Here is a 15,975-nt window from a genome sequence, read left to right on the forward strand (position 1 = left end):
AAGAAGCTTTCTGAGAAACTGCTTAGTGTTCTGTTAATTCATCTCACAGAGTTACATGTGTATTTCGTGGATCTCTTTGCTAGCCTTATTTCTGTGGAATCTCAGAACAGATATTTCGGATCCCTTTGAAGAGTATAGGGCCAAAGGAAATATCCTCCCATAACAAACAGAAAGAAGCTTTCTGAGAAACTTCTTTGTGTTCTGTGAAATCATCTCACAGAGTTACAGCTTTCCGCTCAAGAAGCCTTTCGCTAAGACAGTTCTTGTGAAATTGTCAAAGTGATATTTGGAAGCCCATAGAGGGCTGTGGTGAAAAAGGAAATATCCTCATATGAAATCTGGAAAGAAGCTTTCTGAGAAACTGCTTAGTGTTCTGTTAATTCATCTCACAGAGTTACATGTGTATTTCGTGGATCTCTTTGCTAGCCTTATTTCTGTGGAATCTGAGAACAGATATTTCCGATCCCTTTGAAGACTATAGGGCCAAAGGAAATATCCTCCGATAACAAAGAGAAAGAAGCTTTCTGAGAAACTTCTTTGTGTTCTGTGAAATCATCTCACAGAGTTACAGCTTTCCCCTCAAGAAGCGTTTCGCTAAGACAGTTCTTGTGGAATTGGCAAAGTGATATTTGGAAGCCCATAGGGGGCTAAGGTGAAAAAGGAAATATCCTCAGATGAAATCTGGAAAGAAGCATTCGGAGAAACTGCTTAGTGTTCTGTTAATTCATCTCACAGAGTTACATGTGTATTTCGTGGATCTCCTTGCTAGCCTTATTTCTGTGGAGTCTGAGAACAGATATTTCGGATCCCATTGGAGACTATAGGGCCAAAGGAAATATCCTCCGATAAGAAAGAGAAAGAAGCTTTCTGAGAAACTTCTTTGTGTTCTGTGAAATCATCTCACAGAGTTACAGCTTTCCCCTCAAGAAGCCTTTCGCTAAGACAGTTCTTGTGGAATTGGCAAAGTGATATTTGGAAGCCCATAGAGGGCTATGCTGAAAAAGGAAATATCCTCAGATGAAATCTAGAAAGAATCTTTCTGAGAAACTGCTTAGTGTTCTGTTAATTCATCTCACAGAGTTACATGTGTGTTTCGTGGATCTCTTTGCTAGCCTGATTTCTGTGGAATCTGAGAACAGATATTTCGGATCCCTTTGAAAACTATAGGGCCAAAGGAAATATCCTCCGATAACAAAGAGAAAGAAGCTTTCTGAGAAACTTCTTTGTGTTCTGTGAAATCATCTCACAGAGTTACAGCTTTCCCCTCAAGAAGCCTTTCGCTGAGACAGTTCTTGTGGAATTGGCAAAGTGATATTTGGAAGCCCATAGAGGGCTATGGTGAAAAAGGAAATATCCTCACAGGAAATCTGGAAAGAAGCTTTCTGAGAAACTGCTTAGTGTTCTGTTAATTCATCTCACAGAGTTACATGTGTATTTCGTGGATCTCTTTGCTAGCCTTATTTCTGTGGAATCTGAGAACAGATATTTCGGATCCCTTTGAAAACTATAGGGCCAAAGGAAATATCCTCCGATAACAAAGAGAAAGAAGCTTTCTGAGAAACTCCTTTGTGTTCTGTGAAATCATCTCACAGAGTTACAGCTTTCCGCTCAGGAAGCCTTTCGCTAAGACAGTTCTTGTGGAATTGGCAAAGTGATATTTGGAAGCCCATAGAGGGCTATGGTGAAAACGGAAATATCCTCAGATGAAATCTGGAAAGAAGCTTTCTGAGAAACTGCTTAGTGTTCTGTTAATTCATCTCACAGAGTTACATGTGTATTTCGTGGATCTCTTTGCTAGCCTTATTTCTGTGGAATCTCAGAACAGATATTTCGGATCCCTTTGAAGAGTATAGGGCCAAAGGAAATATCCTCCCATAACAAACAGAAAGAAGCTTTCTGAGAAACTTCTTTGTGTTCTGTGAAATCATCTCACAGAGTTACAGCTTTCCGCTCAAGAAGCCTTTCGCTAAGACAGTTCTTGTGAAATTGTCAAAGTGATATTTGGAAGCCCATAGAGGGCTGTGGTGAAAAAGGAAATATCCTCAGATGAAATCTGGAAAGAAGCTTTCTGAGAAACTGCTTAGTGTTCTGTTAATTCATCTCACAGAGTTACATGTGTATTTCGTGGATCTCTTTGCTAGTCTTATTTCTGTGGAATCTGAGAACAGATATTTCCGATCCCTTTGAAGACTATAGGGCCAAAGGAAATATCCTCCCATAACAAAGAGAAAGAAGCTTTCTGAGAAACTTCTTTGTGTTCTGTGAAATCATCTCACAGAGTTACAGCTTTCCCCTCAAGAAGCGTTTCGCTAAGACAGTTCTTGTGGAATTGGCAAAGTGATATTTGGAAGCCCATAGGGGGCTAAGGTGAAAAAGGAAATATCCTCAGATGAAATCTGGAAAGAAGCTTTCGGAGAAACTGCTTAGTGTTCTGTTAATTCATCTCACAGAGTTACATGTGTATTTCGTGGATCTCTTTGCTAGCCTTATTTCTGTGGAATCTGAGAACAGATATTTCGGATCGCTCTGAAGACTATAGGGCCAAAGGAAATATCCTCCGATAACAAAGAGAAAGAAGCTTTCTGAGAAACTTCTTCGTTTTCTGTGAAATCATCTCACAGAGTTACAGCTTTCCCCTCAAGAAGCCTTTCGCTAAGACAGTTCTTGTGGAATTGGCAAAGTGATATTTGGAAGCCCATAGAGGGCTAGGGTGAAAAAGGAAATATCCTCAGATGAAATCTGGAAAGAAGCTTTCTGAGAAACTGCTTAGTGTTCTGTTAATTCATCTCACAGAGTTACATGTGTATTTCGTGGATCTCTTTGCTAGCCTTATTTCTGTGGAATCTGAGAACAGATATTTCGGATCCCTTTGAAGAGTATAGGGCCAATGGAAATATCCTCCCATAACAAAGAGACAGAAGCTTTCTGAGAAACTTCTTTGTGTTCTGTGAAATCATCTCACAGAGTTACAGCTTTCCGCTCAAGAAGCCTTTCGCTAAGACAGTTCTTGTGGAATTGGCAAAGTGATATTTGGAAGTCCTTAGAGGGCTATGGTGAAAAAGGAAATATCCTCACAGGAAATCTGGAAAGAAGCTTTCTGAGAAACTGCTTAGTGTTCTGTTAATTCATCTCACAGAGTTACATGTGTATTTCGTGGATCTCCTTGCTAGCCTTATTTCTGTGGAGTCTGAGAACAGATATATCGGATCCCATTTTAGACTATAGGGCCAAAGGAAATATCCTCCGATAACAAAGAGAAAGAAGCTTTCTGAGAAACTTCTTTGTGTTCTGTGAAATCATCTCACCGAGTTACAGCTTTCCCCTCAAGAAGCCTTTCGCTAGGACAGTTCTTGTGGAATTGGCAAAGTGATATTTGGAAGCCCATAGAGGGCTATGGTGAAAAAGGAAATATCCTCATATGAAATCTGGAAAGAAGCTTTCTGAGAAACTGCTTAGTGTTCTGTTAATTCATCTCACAGAGTTACATGTGTGTTTCGTGGATCTCTTTGCTAGCCTTATTTCTGTGGAAACTGAGAACAGATATTTCGGATCCCTTTGAAAACTATAGGGCCAAAGGAAATATCCTCCGATAACAAAGAGAAAGAAGCTTTCTGAGAAACTTCTTTGTGTTCTGTGAAATCATCTCACAGAGTTACAGCTTTCCCCTCAAGAAGCCTTTCGCTGAGACAGTTCTTGTGGAATTGGCAAAGTGATATTTGGAAGCCCATAGAGGGCTATGGTGAAAAAGGAAATATCCTCACAGGAAATCTGGAAAGAAGCTTTCTGAGAAACTGCTTAGTGTTCTGTTAATTCATCTCACAGAGTTACATGTGTATTTCGTGGATCTCTTTGCTAGCCTTATTTCTGTGGAATCTGAGAACAGATATTTCCGATCCCTTTGAAGACTATAGGGCCAAAGGAAATATCCTCCCATAACAGAGAGAAAGAAGCTTTCTGAGAAACTTCTTTGTGTTCTGTGAAATCATCTCACAGAGTTACAGCTTTCCCCGCAAGAAGCCTTTCGCTAAGACAGTTCTTGTGGAATTGGCAAAGTGATATTTGGAAGCCCATAGAGGGCTATGGTGAAAAAGGAAATATCCTCAGATGAAATCTGGAAAGAAGCTTTCTGAGAAAATGCTTAGTGTTCTGTTAATTCATCTCACAGAGTTACATGTGTATTTCGTGGATCTCCTTGCTAGCCTTATTTCTGTGGAGTCTGAGAACAGATATTTCGGATCCCAATGGAGACTATAGGGCCAAAGGAAATATCCTCCGATAACAAAGAGAAAGAAGCTTTCTGAGAAACTTCTTTGTGTTCTGTGAAATCATCTCACAGAGTTACAGCTTTCCGCTCAAGAAGCCTTTCGCTAAGACAGTTCTTGTGGAATTGGCAAAGTGATATTTGGAAGCCCATAGAGGTCTATGGTGAAAAAGGAAGTATCCTAATATGAAATCTGGAGAGAAGCTTTCTGAGAAACTGCTTAGTGTTCTGTTAATTCATCTCACAGAGTTACATGTGTGTTTCGTGGATCTCTTTGCTAGCCTTATTTCTGTGGAGTCTGAGAACAGATATTTCGGATCCCATAGGAGACTATATGGCCAAAGGAAATAGCCTCCGATAACAAAGAGAAGGAAGCTTTCTGAGAAACGTCTTTGTGTTCTGTGAAATCATCTCACAGAGTTACAGCTTTCCCCTCAAGAAGCCTTTCGCTAAGACAGTTCTTGTGGAATTGGCAAAGTGATATTTGGAAGCCCATAGAGGGCTATGCTGAAAAAGGAAATATCCTCAGATGAAATCTAGAAAGAATCTTTCTGAGAAACTGCTTAGTGTTCTGTTAATTCATCTCACAGAGTTACATGTGTATTTCGTGGATCTCTTTGCTAGCCTGATTTCTGTGGAATCTGAGAACAGATATATCGGATCCCTTTGAAAACTATAGGGCCAAAGGAAATATCCTCCGATAACAAAGAGAAAGAAGCTTTCTGAGAAACTTCTTTGTGTTCTGTGAAATCATCTCACAGAGTTACAGCTTTCCCCTCAAGAAGCCTTTCGCTAAGACAGTTCTTGTGGAATTGGCAAAGTGATATTTGGAAGCCCATAGAGGGCTATGGTGAAAAAGGAAATATCCTCACAGGAAATCTGGAAAGAAGCTTTCTGAGAAACTGCTTAGTGTTCTGTTAATTCATCTCACAGAGTTACATGTGTATTTCGTGGATCTCTTTGCTAGCCTTATTTCTGTGGAATCTGAGAGCAGATATTTCAGATCCCTTTGAAAACTATAGGGCCAAAGGAAATATCCTCCGATAACAAAGAGAAAGAAGCTTTCTGAGAAACTTGTTTGTGTTCTGTGAAATCATGTCACAGAGTTACAGCTTTCCGCTCAGGAAGCCTTTCGCTAAGACAGTTCTTGTGGAATTGGCAAAGTGATATTTGGAAGCCCATAGAGGGCTATGGTGAAAAAGGAAATATCCTCAGATGAAATCTGGAAAGAAGCTTTCTGAGAAACTGCTTAGTGTTCTGTTAATTCATCTCACAGAGTTACATGTGTATTTCGTGGATCTCTTTGCTAGCCTTATTTCTGTGGAATCTGAGAACAGATATTTCGGATCCCTTTGATGACTATAGGGCCAAAGGAAATATCCTCCCAAAACAAAGAGAAAGAAGCTTTATGAGAAACTTCTTTGTGTTCTGTGAAATCATCTCACAGAGTTACAGCTTTCCGCTAAAGAAGCCTTTCGCTAAGACAGTTCTTGTGGAATTGGCAAAGTGATATTTGGAAGCCCATAGAGGGCTATGGTGAAAAAGGAAATATCCTCAGATGAAATCTGGAAAGAAGCTTTCTGAGAAACTGCTTAGTGTTCTGTTAATTCATCTCACAGAGTTACATGTGTATTTCGTGGATCTCCTTGCTAGCCTTATTTCTGTGGAGTCTGAGAACAGATATATCGGATCCCATTGGAGACTATAGGGCCAAAGGAAATATCCTCCGATAACAAAGAGAAAGAAGCTTTCTGAGAAACTTCTTTGTGTTCTGTGAAATCATCTCACAGAGTTACAGCTTTCCGCTCAAGAAGCCTTTCGCTAAGACAGTTCTTGTGAAATTGTCAAAGTGATATTTGGAAGCCCATAGAGGGCTGTGGTGAAAAAGGAAATATCCTCAGATGAAATCTGGAAAGAAGCTTTCTGAGAAACTGCTTAGTGTTCTGTTAATTCATCTCACAGAGTTACATGTGTATTTCGTGGATCTCTTTGCTAGCCTTATTTCTGTGGAATCTGAGAACAGATATTTCCGATCCCTTTGAAGACTATAGGGCCAAAGGAAATATCCTCCCATAACAAAGAGAAAGAAGCTTTCTGAGAAACTTCTTTGTGTTCTGTGAAATCATCTCACAGAGTTACAGCTTTCCCCTCAAGAAGCCTTTCGCTAAGACAGTTCTTGTGGAATTGGCAAAGTGATATTTGGAAGCCCATAGAGGGCTATGGTGAAAAAGGAAATATCCTCAGATGAAATCTGGAAAGAAGCTTTCTGAGAAACTGCTTAGTGTTCTGTTAATTCATCTCACAGAGTTACATGTGTATTTCGTGGATCTCCTTGCTAGCCTTATTTCTGTGGAGTCTGAGAACAGGTATTTCGGATCCCATTGGAGACTATAGGGCCAAAGGAAATATCCTCCGATAACAAAGGGAAAGAAGCTTTCTGAGAAACTTCTTTGTGTTCTGTGAAATCATCTCACAGAGTTACAGCTTTCCCCTCAAGAAGCCGTTCGCTAAGACAGTTCTTGTGGAATTGGCAAAGTTATATTTGGAAGCCCATAGAGGGCTATGGTGAGAAAGGAAATAACCTCAGATGAAATCTGGAAAGAATCTTTCTGAGAAACTGCTTAGTGTTCTGTTAATTCATCTCAGAGAGTTACATGTGTATTTCGTGGATCTCTTTGCTAGCCTTATTTCTGTGGAATCTGAGAACAGATATTTCGGATCCCTTTGAAAACTATAGGGCCAAAGGAAATATCCTCCGATAACAAAGAGAAAGAAGCTTTCTGAGAAACCTCTTTGTGTTCTGTGAAATCATCTCACAGAGTTACAGCTTTCCCCTCAAGAAGCCTTTCGCTAAGACAGTTCTTGCGGAAATGGCAAAGTGATATTTGGAAGCCCATAGAGGGCTATGGTGAAAAAGGAAATATCCTCACAGGAAATCTGGAAAGAAGCTTTCTGAGAAACTGCTTAGTGTTCTGTTAATTCATCTCACAGAGTTACATGTGTATTTCGTGGATCTCTTTGCTAGCCTTTTTTCTGTGGAATCTGAGAACAGATATTTCGGATCCCTTTGAAAACTATAGGGCCAAAGGAAATATCCTCCGATAACAAAGAGAAAGAAGCTTTCTGAGAAACTTCTTTGTGTTCTGTGAAATCATCTCACAGAGTTACAGCTTTCCGCTCAGGAAGCCTTTCGCTAAGACAGTTCTTGTGGAATTGGCAAAGTGATATTTGGAAGCCCTTAGAGGGCTATGGTGAAAAAGGAAATATCCTCAGATGAAATCTGGAAAGAAGCTTTCTGAGAAACTGCTTAGTGTTCTGTTAATTCATCTCACAGAGTTACATGTGTATTTCGTGGATCTCTTTGCTAGCCTTATTTCTGTGGAATCTGAGAACAGATATTTCGGATCGCTCTGAAGACTATAGGGCCAAAGGAAATATCCTCCGATAACAAAGAGAAAGAAGCTTTCTGAGAAACTTGTTTGTGTTCTGTGAAATCATCTCACAGAGTTACAGCTTTCCGCTCAGGAAGCCTTTCGCTAAGACAGTTCTTGTGGAATTGGCAAAGTGATATTTGGAAGCCCATAGAGGGCTATGGTGAAAAAGGAAATATCCTCAGATGAAATCTGGAAAGAAGCTTTCTGAGAAACTGTTTAGTGTTCTGTTAATTCATCTCACAGAGTTACATGTGTATTTCGTGGATCTCTTTGCTAGCCTTATTTCTGTGGAATCTGAGAACAGATATTTCGGATCGCTCTGAAGACTATAGGGCCAAAGGAAATATCCTCCCATAACAAACAGAAAGAAGCTTTCTGAGAAACTTCTTTGTGTTCTGTGAAATCATCTCACAGAGTTACAGCTTTCCCCTCAAGAAGCCTTTCGCTAAGACAGTTCTTGTGGAATTGGCAAAGTGATATTTGGAAGCCCATAGAGGGCTATGGTGAAAAAGGAAATATCGTCAGATGAAATCTGGAAAGAAGCCTTCTGAGAAACTGCTTAGTGTTCTGTTAATTCATCTCACAGAGTTACATGTGTATTTCGTGGATCTCTTTGCTAGCCTTATTTCTGTGGAATCTGAGAACAGATATTTCCGATCCCTTTGAAGACTATAGGGCCAAAGGAAATATCCTCCCATAACAAAGACAAAGAAGCTTTCTGAGAAACTTCTTTGTGTTCTGTGAAATCATCTCACAGAGTTACAGCTTTCCCCTCAAGAAGCCTTTCGCTAAGACAGTTCTTGTGGAATTGGCAAAGTGATATTTGGAAACCCATAGAGGGCTATGGTGAAAAAGGAAATATCCTCACAGGAAATCTGGAAAGAATCTTTCTGAGAAACTGCTTAGTGTTCTGTTAATTCATCTCACAGAGTTACATGTGTATTTCGTGGATCTCTTTGCTAGCCTTATTTCTGTGGAATCTGAGAACAGATATTTCGGATCCCTTTGAAAACAATAGGGCCAAAGGAAATATCCTCCGATAACAAAGAGAAAGAAGCTTTCTGAGAAACTTCTTTGTGTTCTGTGAAATCATCTCACAGAGTTACAGCTTTCCCCTCAAGAAGCCTTTCGCTAAGACAGTTCTTGTGGAATTGGCAAAGTGATATTTGGAAGCCCATAGAGGTCTATGGTGAAAAAGGAAATATCCTCACAGGAAATCTGGAAAGAAGCTTTCTGAGAAACTGCTTAGTGTTCTGTTAATTCATCTCACAGAGTTACATGTGTATTTCGTGGATCTCTTTGCTAGCCTTATTTCTGTGGAATCTGAGAAAAGATATATCGGATCCCTTTGAAAACTATAGGGCCAAAGGAAATATCCTCCGATAACAAAGAGAAAGAAGCTTTCTGAGAAACTTCTTTGTGTTCTGTGAAATCATCTCACGCAGTTACAGCTTTCCGCTCAGGATGCCTTTCGCTAAGACAGTTCTTGTGGAATTGGCAAAGTGATATTTGGAAGCCCATAGAGGGCTATGGTGAAAAAGGAAATATCCTCATATGAAATCTGGAAAGAAGCTTTCTGAGAAACTGCTTAGTGTTCTGTTAATTCATCTCACAGAGTTACATGTGTATTTCGTGGATCTCTTTGCTAGCCTTATTTCTGTGGAATCTGAGAACAGATATTTCGGATCGCTCTGAAGACTATAGGGCCAAAGGAAATATCCTCCCATAACAAACAGAAAGAAGCTTTCTGAGAAACTTCTTTGTGTTCTGTGAAATCATCTCACAGAGTTACAGCTTTCCCCTCAAGAAGCCTTTCGCTAAGACAGTTCTTGTGGAATTGGCAAAGTGATATTTGGAAGCCCATAGAGGGCTATGGTGAAAAAGGAAATATCCTCAGATGAAATCTGTAAGAATCTTTCTGAGAAACTGCTTAGTGTTCTGTTAATTCATCTCACAGAGTTACATGTGTATTTCGTGGATCTCTTTGCTAGCCTTATTTCTGTGGAATCTGAGAACAGATATTTCGGATCGCTCTGAAGACTATATGGCCAAAGGAAATAGCCTCCTATAACAAAGAGAAGGAAGCTTTCTGAGAAACTTCTTTGTGTTCTGTGAAATCATCTCACAGAGTTACAGCTTTCCCCTCAAGAAGCCTTTCGCTAAGACAGTTCTTGTGGAATTGGCAAAGTGATATTTGGAAGCCCATAGAGGGCTATGCTGAAAAAGGAAATATCCTCAGATGAAATCTAGAAAGAATCTTTCTGAGAAACTGCTTAGTGTTCTGTTAATTCATCTCACAGAGTTACATGTGTGTTTCGTGGATCTCTTTGCTAGCCTGATTTCTGTGGAATCTGAGAACAGATATTTCGGATCCCTTTGAAAACTATAGGGCCAAAGGAAATATCCTCCTATAACAAAGAGAAAGAAGCTTTCTGAGAAACTTCTTTGTGTTCTGTGAAATCATCTCACAGAGTTACAGCTTTCCCCTCAAGAAGCCTTTCGCTAAGACAGTTCTTGTGGAATTGGCAAAGTGATATTTGGAAGCCCATAGAGGGCTATGGTGAAAAAGGAAATATCCGCACAGGAAATCTGGAAAGAAGCTTTCTGAGAAACTGCTTAGTGTTCTGTTAATTCATCTCACAGAGTTACATGTGTATTTCGTGGATCTCTTTGCTAGCCTTATTTCTGTGGAATCTGAGAACAGATATTTCAGATCCCTTTGAAAACTATAGGGCCAAAGGAAATATCCTCCGATAACAAAGAGAAAGAAGCTTTCTGAGAAACATCTTTGTGTTATGTGAAATCATCTCACAGAGTTACAGCTTTCCGCTCAGGAAGCCTTTCGCTAAGACAGTTCTTGTGGAATTGGCAAAGTGATATTTGGAAGCCCGTAGAGGGCTATGGTGAAAAAGGAAATATCCTCAGATGAAATCTGGAAAGAAGCTTTCTGAGAAACTGCTTAGTGTTCTGTTAATTCATCTCACAGAGTTACATGTGTATTTCGTGGATCTCTTTGCTAGCCTTATTTCTGTGGAATCTGAGAACAGATATTTCGGATCGCTCTGAAGACTATAGGGCCAAAGGAAATATCCTCCCATAACAAACAGAAAGAAGCTTTCTGAGAAACTTCTTTGTGTTCTGTGAAATCATCTCACAGAGTTACAGCTTTCCCCTCAAGAAGCCTTTCGCTAAGACAGTTCTTGTGGAATTGGCAAAGTGATATTTGGAAGCCCATAGAGGGCTATGGTGAAAAAGGAAATATCCTCAGATGAAATCTGGAAAGAAGCTTTCTGAGAAACTGCTTAGTGTTCTGTTAATTCATCTCACAGAGTTACATGTGTATTTCGTGGATCTCTTTGCTAGCCTTATTTCTGTGGAATCTGAGAACAGATATTTCGGATCCCATTGATGACTATAGGGCCAAAGGAAATATCCTCCCAAAACAAAGAGAAAGAAGCTTTCTGAGAAACTTCTTTGTGTTCTGTGAAATCGTCTCACAGAGTTACAGCTTTCCGCTCAAGAAGCCTTTCGCTAAGAAAGTTCTTGTGGAATTGGAAAAGTGATATTTGGAAGCCCATAGAGGGCTAAGGTGAAAAAGGAAATATCCTCAGATGAAATCTGGAAAGAAGCTTTCTGAGAAACTGCTTAGTGTTCTGTTAATTCATCTCACAGAGTTACATGTGTATTTCGTGGATCTCCTTGCTAGCCTTATTTCTGTGGAGTCTGAGAACAGATATTTCGGATCCCATTGGAGACTATAGGGCCAAAGGAAATATCCTCCGATAACAAAGAGAAAGAAGCTTTCTGAGAAACTTCTTTGTGTTCTGTGAAATCATCTCACAGAGTTACAGCTTTCCCCTCAAGAAGCCTTTCGCTAAGACAGTTCTTGTGGAATTGGCAAAGTGATATTTGGAAGCCCATAGAGGTCTATGGCGAAAAAGGAAGTATCCTCATATGAAATCTGGAAAGAAGCTTTCTGAGAAACTGCTTAGTGTTCTGTTAATTCATCTCACAGAGTTACATGTGTGTTTCGTGGATCTCTTTGCTAGCCTTATTTCTGTGGAGTCTGAGAACAGATATTTCGGATCCCATTGGAGACTATATGGCCAAAGGAAATAGCCTCCGATAACAAAGAGAAGGAAGCTTTCTGAGAAACTTCTTTGTGTTCTGTGAAATCATCTCACAGAGTTACAGCTTTCCCCTCAAGAAGACTTTCGCTAAGACAGTTCTTGTGGAATTGGCAAAGTGATATTTGGAAGCCCATAGAGGGCTATGCTGAAAAAGGAAATATCCTCAGATGAAATCTAGAAAGAATCTTTCTGAGAAACTGCTTAGTGTTCTGTTAATTCATCTCACAGAGTTACATGTGTATTTCGTGGATCTCTTTGCTAGCCTGATTTCTGTGGAATCTGAGAACAGATATTTCGGATCCCTTTGAAAACTATAGGGCCAAAGGAAATATCCTCCGATAACAACGAGAAAGAAGCTTTCTGAGAAACTTCTTTGTGTTCTGTGAAATCATCTCACAGAGTTACAGCTTTCCCCTCAAGAAGCCTTTCGCTAAGACAGTTCTTGTGGAATTGGCAAAGTGATATTTGGAAGCCCATAGAGGGCTATGGTGAAAAAGGAAATATCCTCACAGGAAATCTGGAAAGAAGCTTTCTGAGAAACTGCTTAGTGTTCTGTTAATTCATCTCACAGAGTTACATGTGTATTTCGTGGATCTCTTTGCTAGCCTTATTTCTGTGGAATCTGAGAACAGATATTTCAGATCCCTTTGAAAACTATAGGGCCAAAGGAAATATCGTCCGATAACAAAGAGAAAGAAGCTTTCTGAGAAACTTATTTGTGTTCTGTGAAATCATCTCACAGAGTTACAGCTTTCCGCTCAGGAAGCCTTTCGCTAAGACAGTTCTTGTGGAATTGGCAAAGTGATATTTGGAAGCCCATAGAGGGCTATGGTGAAAAAGGAAATATCCTCACAGGAAATCTGGAAAGAAGCTTTCTGAGAAACTGCTTAGTGTTCTGTTAATTCATCTCACAGAGTTACATGTGTATTTCGTGGATCTCTTTGCTAGCCTTTTTTCTGTGGAATCTGAGAACAGATATTTCGGATCCCTTTGAAAACTATAGGGCCAAAGGAAATATCCTCCGATAACAAAGAGAAAGAAGCTTTCTGAGAAACTTCTTTGTGTTCTGTGAAATCATCTCACAGAGTTACAGCTTTCCGCTCAGGAAGCCTTTCGCTAAGACAGTTCTTGTGGAATTGGCAAAGTGATATTTGGAAGCCCTTAGAGGGCTATGGTGAAAAAGGAAATATCCTCAGATGAAATCTGGAAAGAAGCTTTCTGAGAAACTGCTTAGTGTTCTGTTAATTCATCTCACAGAGTTACATGTGTATTTCGTGGATCTCTTTGCTAGCCTTATTTCTGTGGAATCTGAGAACAGATATTTCGGATCGCTCTGAAGACTATAGGGCCAAAGGAAATATCCTCCGATAACAAAGAGAAAGAAGCTTTCTGAGAAACTTGTTTGTGTTCTGTGAAATCATCTCACAGAGTTACAGCTTTCCGCTCAGGAAGCCTTTCGCTAAGACAGTTCTTGTGGAATTGGCAAAGTGATATTTGGAAGCCCATAGAGGGCTATGGTGAAAAAGGAAATATCCTCAGATGAAATCTGGAAAGAAGCTTTCTGAGAAACTGTTTAGTGTTCTGTTAATTCATCTCACAGAGTTACATGTGTATTTCGTGGATCTCTTTGCTAGCCTTATTTCTGTGGAATCTGAGAACAGATATTTCGGATCGCTCTGAAGACTATAGGGCCAAAGGAAATATCCTCCCATAACAAACAGAAAGAAGCTTTCTGAGAAACTTCTTTGTGTTCTGTGAAATCATCTCACAGAGTTACAGCTTTCCCCTCAAGAAGCCTTTCGCTAAGACAGTTCTTGTGGAACTGGCAAAGTGATATTTGGAAGCCCATAGAGGGCTATGGTGAAAAAGGAAATATCGTCAGATGAAATCTGGAAAGAAGCTTTCTGAGAAACTGCTTAGTGTTCTGTTAATTCATCTCACAGAGTTACATGTGTATTTCGTGGATCTCTTTGCTAGCCTTATTTCTGTGGAATCTGAGAACAGATATTTCGGATCGCTCTGAAGACTATAGGGCCAAAGGAAATATCCTCCCATAACAAACAGAAAGAAGCTTTCTGAGAAACTTCTTTGTGTTCTGTGAAATCATCTCACAGAGTTACAGCTTTCCCCTCAAGAAGCCTTTCGCTAAGACAGTTCTTGTGGAATTGGCAAAGTGATATTTGGAAGCCCATAGAGGGCTATGGTGAAAAAGGAAATATCCTCAGATGAAATCTGTAAGAATCTTTCTGAGAAACTGCTTAGTGTTCTGTTAATTCATCTCACAGAGTTACATGTGTATTTCGTGGATCTCTTTGCTAGCCTTATTTCTGTGGAATCTGAGAACAGATATTTCGGATCGCTCTGAAGACTATATGGCCAAAGGAAATAGCCTCCGATAACAAAGAGAAGGAAGCTTTCTGAGAAACTTCTTTGTGTTCTGTGAAATCATCTCACAGAGTTACAGCTTTCCCCTCAAGAAGCCTTTCGCTAAGACAGTTCTTGTGGAATTGGCAAAGTGATATTTGGAAGCCCATAGAGGGCTATGCTGAAAAAGGAAATATCCTCAGATGAAATCTAGAAAGAATCTTTCTGAGAAACTGCTTAGTGTTCTGTTAATTCATCTCACAGAGTTACATGTGTATTTCGTGGATCTCTTTGCTAGCCTGATTTCTGTGGAATCTGAGAACAGATATTTCGGATCCCTTTGAAAACTATAGGGCCAAAGGAAATATCCTCCGATAACAAAGAGAAAGAAGCTTTCTGAGAATCTTCTTTGTGTTCTGTGAAATCATCTCACAGAGTTACAGCTTTCCCCTCAAGAAGCCTTTCGCTAAGACAGTTCTTGTGGAATTGGCAAAGTGATATTTGGAAGCCCATAGAGGGCTATGGTGAAAAAGGAAATATCCGCACAGGAAATCTGGAAAGAAGCTTTCTGAGAAACTGCTTAGTGTTCTGTTAATTCATCTCACAGAGTTACATGTGTATTTCGTGGATCTCTTTGCTAGCCTTATTTCTGTGGAATCTGAGAACAGATATTTCAGATCCCTTTGAAAACTATAGGGCCAAAGGAAATATCCTCCGATAACAACGAGAAAGAAGCTTTCTGAGAAACTTCTTTGTGTTCTGTGAAATCATCTCACAGAGTTACAGCTTTCCCCTCAAGAAGCCTTTCGCTAAGACAGTTCTTGTGGAATTGGCAAAGTGATATTTGGAAGCCCATAGAGGGCTATGGTGAAAAAGGAAATATCCTCACAGGAAATCTGGAAAGAAGCTTTCTGAGAAACTGCTTAGTGTTCTGTTAATTCATCTCACAGAGTTACATGTGTATTTCGTGGATCTCTTTGCTAGCCTTATTTCTGTGGAATCTGAGAACAGATATTTCAGATCCCTTTGAAAACTATAGGGCCAAAGGAAATATCGTCCGATAACAAAGAGAAAGAAGCTTTCTGAGAAACTTATTTGTGTTCTGTGAAATCATCTCACAGAGTTACAGCTTTCCGCTCAGGAAGCCTTTCGCTAAGACAGTTCTTGTGGAATTGGCAAAGTGATATTTGGAAGCCCATAGAGGGCTATGGTGAAAAAGGAAATATCCTCACAGGAAATCTGGAAAGAAGCTTTCTGAGAAACTGCTTAGTGTTCTGTTAATTCATCTCACAGAGTTACATGTGTATTTCGTGGATCTCTTTGCTAGCCTTTTTTCTGTGGAATCTGAGAACAGATATTTCGGATCCCTTTGAAAACTATAGGGCCAAAGGAAATATCCTCCGATAACAAAGAGAAAGAAGCTTTCTGAGAAACTTCTTTGTGTTCTGTGAAATCATCTCACAGAGTTACAGCTTTCCGCTCAGGAAGCCTTTCGCTAAGACAGTTCTTGTGGAATTGGCAAAGTGATATTTGGAAGCCCTTAGAGGGCTATGGTGAAAAAGGAAATATCCTCAGATGAAATCTGGAAAGAAGCTTTCTGAGAAACTGCTTAGTGTTCTGTTAATTCATCTCACAGAGTTACATGTGTATTTCGTGGATCTCTTTGCTAGCCTTATTTCTGTGGAATCTGAGAACAGATATTTCGGATCGCTCTGAAGACTATAGGGCCAAAGGAAATATCCTCCGATAACAAAGAGAAAGAAGCTTTCTGAGAAACTTGTTTGTG

Source organism: Macaca mulatta, chromosome 9 (assembly GCF_049350105.2).
Source record: "Macaca mulatta isolate MMU2019108-1 chromosome 9, T2T-MMU8v2.0, whole genome shotgun sequence".
In the NCBI taxonomy this organism is placed as follows: domain Eukaryota; kingdom Metazoa; phylum Chordata; class Mammalia; order Primates; family Cercopithecidae; genus Macaca; species Macaca mulatta.